We start from the raw sequence: 7913 nt of genomic DNA, 5'->3' as shown, positions 1-7913 counted from the left end.
TCACCTGCTGGAAGATTCTCTGCAGTGTCCTCCAGTGTCCAGCAGCAGGACAGCATGTTGAAGAATGTCCAATCTGTGTGGGAAAAAGTAGATCTGAGAGGTGGATTAAGCCAGCTGAGACTTGCAACCTTCATTCTGTGAATCCCCCCTGCTCTCTGCTAGCTTGGGCTCAGATGCAGAGTTCTGTTTCACTGATTTCACTGAGTTGGATGAGACCCCCGAGCTGGAAGCAGACATTTATGGTACAGTGTCCTTCCACACCTTGAGGCCAACTCCTGGCATTAGTCATCTGACCTTAAACCCCAGTGGTTCAGCCAGCTTGAAGCAGTACCCCTCCCAGCCCACGTGTTGCTGTAACAACCAAGAAGCAGAAGGAGTCAGGCTCTATGGGGAAGATGGTCAGTAGCCAAAGCAGAAATCCTGGTGCATCATCATCCTTTGTTGGCAAAGAAGAGTAACTGTTTAGTGACACTACCAGAAGTCTCCTTCTGGATCTGTTGGGTGATGTGTGATGATATTATCAGGTATCATACCTCATCCTTTCAAGCCAGTGAACTTCAGATTCTCAGCTGCTCTAGTCTGGTTGCCTGGCTGGTCCAGGGCAATCATCAGAGCTGAGCTTATGAGACTTTGGGTCTGCAGACCTGTGTGAGGGGCACTGACATTATTCTAGTAGTTCTCTCCAGACTGCAAAAGCAACCCAGAAAGCACCACCAGGATGCAAGACAGAAGAATAAGGCTTTTAAAATAAATATAATAAATAAATAATTGCCTTTTAAAATCTCATCTTCTTCAAGTTTAGAAATCCTAATTTCCTATTTATGCTGCAGTCCTGACCCATTTCTCCTGATTGTTCCACTTCAGAGGAATTAAATGACCAAAATTCTGCAAAATAATTGGACTGAATTGCAAAAAGGAGGAAAGCTCATTTGGTTTCATTCCCAAGAGGAGCACTGATGAGATCTGCCTTTAAAAGCCACTTGCATTTAAACAGCTTGAGTCCCTGATTGGGAGACAATTGCAAAGTGGGTATTCAGTTGAACAAAACCCTGCAGCTCACATGTGAAAATGCAAGACAAGAGGGTTCAAAGGGCAGAAAAAATGGAAACAAGGAATAGAAAAGTTCAGTTGGTTCTTGTGAAATCCACATTGCAGGTTTTTTCACAGCTCTGAAACAGCCTAGTCCTGTGAGGAGCTCGGTACTGTAGGAAACTGAACACAGCTAAGCTGTTTTCAGAAACTCTCCCAGCTGGAGGGAGTGATGTCCTTATAAATAAACCCAAAAGGGCACACATACCTGTTTAGTGTTCCACTCTGTAATCTCCATGTTGCCTGGAGTGAATAAGGTGTTTATTTTACCTTATTCTGCACTAGCAGGAGGAGGTACAGGAAGGGAGAAGGCTAGAACTGTGTGCAATACTTATTTACCCAAAGTCAATGAGCTTTTCCTTGGACTGTACAAAAATAAATGTCAAATCCACAGCAGCAAGCACCGTGTCCCACTTAAATCCATGGGAACCATCCCACACCTCTGTGTGTGACAGGATTGGATCCTCGATACAGAAAGGAAAGCCTTAGGACCCACCTAAAGCCATTCATTTTTACAAGCAAAATCACAGTGCAAGTCATTACAGGCTAAACTTTCCAAAGGATGAACCTCTAATGTTGTTGGGTGTTCAGCACTGTGGTGGTGCAGACACCCCCAACATTGACAGGACAAGGGGCAACAGGCAAAAACTGGAACACCAGAAGCTCCATCTGGACATGAGGAAAAACTTATTTACTGTGAGGGTGACAGAGCCCTGGAACAGGCTGGCCTGTGAGTTTGTGGAGTCTCTGGAGATGTTAAAAAAACTACCTGGATGCAGTGCTGTGTAATGTGTTCTACACAGGGGATCCTGCTTTAGTGGGGGAGCTGGACTTGATCTCTAGAGGTCCCTTCCAACTCCAACAATTCTGTGATTCTGTGATCAACACCAGCCAACATTGTTCTTATTTCAATAGTAAGTTTCAGCTGGGGCTTTCTGGCCTTGCCTGTTGGAGCAGGGAGTCTGGGCAATTGAGTACCTTCCAATCCTAGTGCAAATACAGCCATCTGGGGCAACTGGGCACTCCCTGACCCTTCCTGCTCAGATCACAGGCCCACTCTGAAAGCTACCAGAGATGCCCTAATCTGAATCATGGCCATCATGGAAAAATACCAGTCGAGCATCTTGAGACCTTATAAATATTTGTCCTAAGAGTGAGGGTCTTTGGAGCTCCCCAGCATCACACCAAGCTGTCCCCAAATCTCACAAAGGAAGTTGGTTCATCCAACTGGAAAGAGTAAGGAGGCAGCTACTTCTCATACATCTGGGGAAAAGGTCAGATTATATTAGGTTGTTATCTTTTCATTCCACGGGGTTAACTGGCAGTTTATTGGAACTTCTTTACAGTTAGAAGATCTTTAGGTACCAAAATTTGATATCCTAACTATAGGTTAACTTCTGTATCAGTGTGTGCACACACACAATTTAGTTTAGAAGCTTTGTCAGATCTTTGGTTGAACCTCTGTACAGATTGTAACAAATTCTTCCTTATTAAGTTGTTAGAAAACCATAAAATCAGATTTTGTGATTTGTTAGAATAGTGTCAGTCACCCTTGATTTGCTGTTATTTCAGATCACACCAGACCTATCATCATCTGCTAAAACACCCCACTGAAATCCCTGCACTTGTTGAAATCCCTACCTGTTGCCAGGTGAGCTCTCAGCCAGTACCCGTCCACGCCTGGTTCTCTGCCAGGAAAGATCCCTGAGGGCTGGGGAGGGAGCACATGGTCCTGGCTCAGCAGGGCCATCACTTGTGGCCTAAGAGAGGGGTGGAAATTCCGGCTGACTGCAAGCACAGCTGTGAATTCACTTACCATCTTTGTGTGAGTCAAACTGCCTGAAGACATAGGCTTGGCAGAAGCCCTACAGATGCTCAGGGAGCTGTGGAGATTTTTCTGGGCATTTTTGTGCTGCTCTGTTTAGACAAACATGATTGCAAATGCAGCCTGGTTAGTGTTTCCCAGGTGCCTAGCTCGGGATGATAAGTATACACGAGACCATTTATTTTTTATGTTGCTTCTCAGGACAATCCTACCTCTTTGTGAAAAGAAAACTATCCCACTGTCTCTAGAGGGATTTCAGCAAAATGCTAGTCAGGCTGGAGGCACTGATAGGGATACAGCCCAGCTCCTCCAAACAGAATAAATTGGCATTGCCAGTCACACAATAGCAGTACATTGGCAGCAAGCACAAGGAAAGAGAGACACTTATGGGAAATATAAATAGGGCTTAAAAGCTTTTCTTATCCTGCTTGATTAAGGCAGTTGCTGTCATTTCTGGGCCTCATTAATGAATGTGTTGAAACTCAGTTGACATTCTGCAGGCAAATGTTGGTAGTCACAGATTAAAGGTGTCTCTTTCATGAACTCACAAATATCTTAACTTGGATCTAACAACAAGTGCAAGATGGACTGTGTCCTGACATACATGGGACAAATGAGTGGTAGGTGTCTAACTACTGTAAGTGCTGTGCAGAGTTGTAAACTTAGAAATAAAGAAACTAAAGAACTAAAGGGAGTGTCTGGAAAAGCCTCCAGGAGCTAACAGCTCTGGTTGTCCAGATGCTCACCTTCACTTCAGCAGCACTTGGAACACTCTGATGCCTGCCAGCAGAAAGCAATGGCTTACCTCAACCACTGGGTGAAGAGGAGAATTGAAAGTCGTACCCATGCTCTTTATTTAGCTTTGAAGTTATTTTAGCCAACACCATTTATTTCCTATTTCCTATACACAAGGCTGAGGGTGTAAAGTATGCCTTGCTAATACTGGTGGGAATAATAGCCATGAAAAGCAAGCATTTGAAAATGATACAGAAAGTTCAATACTTAAGTAAAGAGTTCTGAGTCCTGCTGCATCTTCATTTATCTAGCACTGTTAAATGTCTGTATATGACTCCCCACAAACCAGAGAGTAAAGCAGGGCAGCAGCAATCTGACATGGTTCCATATGAACAACCTGCAGCCAAACCTGTAGCACTGGGATAACAGTATTGCTGGCAGATATGGGCAGCCCCAGCTCACACAGATTAGATGGGGCAGAGCTGAAATCCTGAAAAAAAGTAGTAAATGCTTTTAAAGAGCAAATATCACTGACTGGGGCAGATGGGAATTGTTGTGCTGTGGTATCAAGATGACCACAGACAATAAAGGCAAAGACATCAGAAATCTTTGCCATTGACAACATGGTGAATGCAGGATTTGCATAAACAAACAAGTTGTCTGAGATCCCAGGTCAGTGATTAATGTTCTTCCTTGCTGACTTATCTGGCCTGAGAAGTTACCAGCTCTCTTTGCTGTCTTGGTAAGAGAGACGGGTTCTTCTTCCATGGCTCTTTTGCTTCTCTTCAGAGGAGAGAGATCTTTTGCAGTGTGAGTGCCAGGCTACCCATGCCCTAACTCCTTTTGACTTACACACACCTATACACAGTTAAGGCATCATAACTTATCATGGACTGGCATAGCCTCTCAGAGCTCATCAGGATGAGTCTATTTGTCAAGAAGAATGTGGGCCAGCTTGTCCTAGATCCACACAAACAGGAGTTTTACTTCAGCAGACTAATCACATACTTTAAAATCCTGCACAATAGCTAATGACCCTTCATAGCAGTGACTATCAGCAAAACAGAAGTTTGAAAGCTGATGCTGCCTTTGCCTAAGGAATGAAGAGGAGGACTATGCATCACCCTGTGCCTTGGCCTGAGCAGGCCCATGGAATTGCCTTGGGATTGTTACAGCTATTTCAGCCTGAGGCAGAGGTACCAATGTATCTTTGCTCATTTCACTGTAGGGCCTACACACACTATTCTGTTTATTGTCTGCTTAATGTCATCTTTAGAGGGACAGCAAGGTGCTGTAATACAGGGCTCTGGATTAGCAGCCCACAAAGAGATTGCAACTAATCCTCTGATGCCTCTTGGAAAGTCAAATGAGGAATGGCAGCATAGCTGCCACTGAGAAAAGGGATTTCCCAGGATGGTGCCTCTTTTTTCACCCCAGAGGAAACTCAGGGAAAACTTTGTGTGGTCAGCAAACCTGAGGGCTAGAGACAGACCCAGAGAGTTCTTGGAAATACCTTCAGAGGGTGGCAGCAAGACAGAAGAACTCAGGAGATTAATCCTGCTAAAATCTGGTGTGGCTGATAAGAATAAACCATGCTTACACACAGAACAGATCCTGGCTGATTTGATGCTGGTAATAGTGAGAAGGAAAGGATTGTTTTGGCAGATTATATTCCTAAAGGTTAGCCCCTCGTTTATTGCCTTATCTATGGAGAATAGTCTGAAGGACAAGTTTCATGCCCCTTAGAAATAGTATTCCTAAATGTGGGTTATCCTTAAACCCTTTACTTGCTAAGGAAGATGGGGATTGATAGAAAGCTTGATGTGCTTGGTGTTCTTACACAGAAATAAGGAGAGTGAAACTGAGCTTCAGGCACTTGTGTCGTGCTACTGACAGACTGGGGAGGAGAGCTCAGCAGTTTCTCCTGCCTCTTCCACTGCCATGTGGATGTCTTTCAAAGAATGGAGTCTAAAAGTCCTTTTGGTTTTAGTGCACTTCTTCCAGTAACAAATATTTTATTCTAGGGATTTTTCATTTCCCTTGACCTTATCCTCAAAGCATGGGCTGATCAACCTGACTACAGTGCTGCACAAGCAGCTGGTGAATGGCACGTGCCTGTAATTCAGAGGTAGCCAACCCCAGATACCTGGTTTACACCAGGTTTATACCAATTTACACTGTAATTTGGAGCCTGATAGCTTATTCCCATGACTCAATCACAAGAAAGAGGAGTGTCTTCTTCAAAATCAAAAACCTCTGAAATGTGAACAGTCATCATTCCCAATTAAACTGTTTTACTTCCACAATTACGCCAAATAAAAATACAGCATTAAAGAAAAAAATAAATAAGAAAATCAGCTTCACCAACTTCTGATTGCTAAACTAAGGCCCCAACATTCAACAGCATCAACGTGTCTTCAGGCCATCCTTGGGCTCTCCAGAAACTGCAGATATTTTCAAAAACAGATCCTGAAGTTGTATCCTACATCATGACTGTTGAAAAGAGACATCACTACATGTTCTCTTTTTCTGAAAGACAAGCAAAATAGGCCAGGTGACTAAATCACTGCTGTACTGTTTTCAAGGGCAGCCAAAAATAAAACAGGACAGCACTCTAGAAATCACTACACCACACAAAAGTCAGTTGACACTTTCATCGTGGCTACTTTTTTGCTTGTGCATAAAATGCAAGAGTGAACAGTAGAGGGTGTTAGCTTAAAGGAAAACTTGAGTGCACTGTATGGAATGTGTCCCATTTGCTACAATTCACAAAAAGAAATAATCAGGCCCTGGAAAACACATCTGTGGGAATGACACTGGGAAATCTGTCCATGTTCTTCTTCAGGACCAAAATAAAGAGATAAAACCATTGCAAACAGCCCCCGTTTCCCAACTCAAATCTTCCTGCATACATGCTTTGTGTCTGAACAGAGCCCAGCTGGGGTGGTTGGGGTTTTCTTGTCCTTTCACATCATGCAGATTCAGCAGGGCAAGCAGGGCCTCAGCTGGGGCAGCCACCACTGTCCTTGCAGCCTGTCTGCTGGGAAGGGCTTTACAGCATCAGCACCCACCAGTCACATACCTCTGGAAGGAGCCCTGGGCCAGAGTTTCAGGGTTACTTACACATTTGGTGGGGTTTTCAGGAGCAGCAGCCACTTAAATCAGAAAGGAAGAAGTGTTTTTAATGCCTCCTGTCTCTGCAGGCACCTCGAGGCACCCCAGGGCAATTGGTCTTAGTCACCTTATAAGAGCAGTTTGGCCCCTGGCAGGGCTGAGCTGCAAGCAAACAGCTTCAGTGCTCTCACAGCAGAGAGAGGAGCTCCCTTCCTCATCTGCTTTGCCTCACGCTGAGAGGAGAAAAGAGCCACGGGGGCTTCTTTCTTCCACCTGCAAGCTACCCTTTGAACAAACACCGAAAGAAAATGTGTCAAGAAGAAAAGCAAGGGAGGACGGCGCTGACAGGGCCTGAAGCTCCATCCATGCACAGCTGACAAACCTGGAGGTGGCAACGGATTTAAAAAGTGCTGTTTCCTCAGACAGGGAGCCTGTCTCTGTGTTGTCCAGCTAAAAGACCTGGCTTTGCCATCAGCAAGTTTCAGGAGGGTAGTTATGTTACTGCTTTTGTGCCGTTTATTAGTATTTTTTAGGTTTGGATGATTTAGCCACGTGAGTAAGTGTTCTTTTGATGACTTTCTGGGCAGCAGCTCAGAAAATGTTTTTAGTCACGTTTTTTGTGGCATCACTCGTATCAGTAGGTGCACCTTGGTTTTCTAAAGCTGCCTGAGGGCAAAAGTACTTGACTCTTCAGATAATTAAGCAGATAAAAATGGTAATGGATATAAACAGACAAACCTAAGCCTCTCCTGCCCTGTTCACCAGAGGGAACGACTTCACTGACAGGGCTCAGTGGTGTTTTAGATCTGTGGAATATCTCACCCAGCATCTAGCAGACAGAGCTACAGAGTCTTCTGTAGGTCTTATGTCATATATGCCAGCCTGAACCAGGTGTCTTGGAGACCCTTATGCATTTCAGATAGCACTGGGCCGACGTGTTGAGGTGACGGGAACTCATCCCATCCATTTCATTTCTGTCTGTCTGAAGAGGGGGGGAAAAAAACCCCATAAAGATATTTTTCAAATTCCTTAATTTATTTAGTCTTCCTCAGGAAGCGTATTTGTGGCTACTGTATTCATGAGCATCACATCTACATCCTGAATCATTGGATTTTTCTCCAGCTCAGCTCAGTTAGGTGCTAAATCTGTA

The sequence above is a fragment of the Chaetura pelagica genome, unplaced genomic scaffold, assembly GCF_000747805.2.
Source record: "Chaetura pelagica isolate M959 unplaced genomic scaffold, ChaPel_1.0 scaffold120, whole genome shotgun sequence".
Classification (NCBI taxonomy): Eukaryota; Metazoa; Chordata; class Aves; order Apodiformes; family Apodidae; genus Chaetura; species Chaetura pelagica.
Note: the sequence above shows the minus strand (reverse complement) of the source record.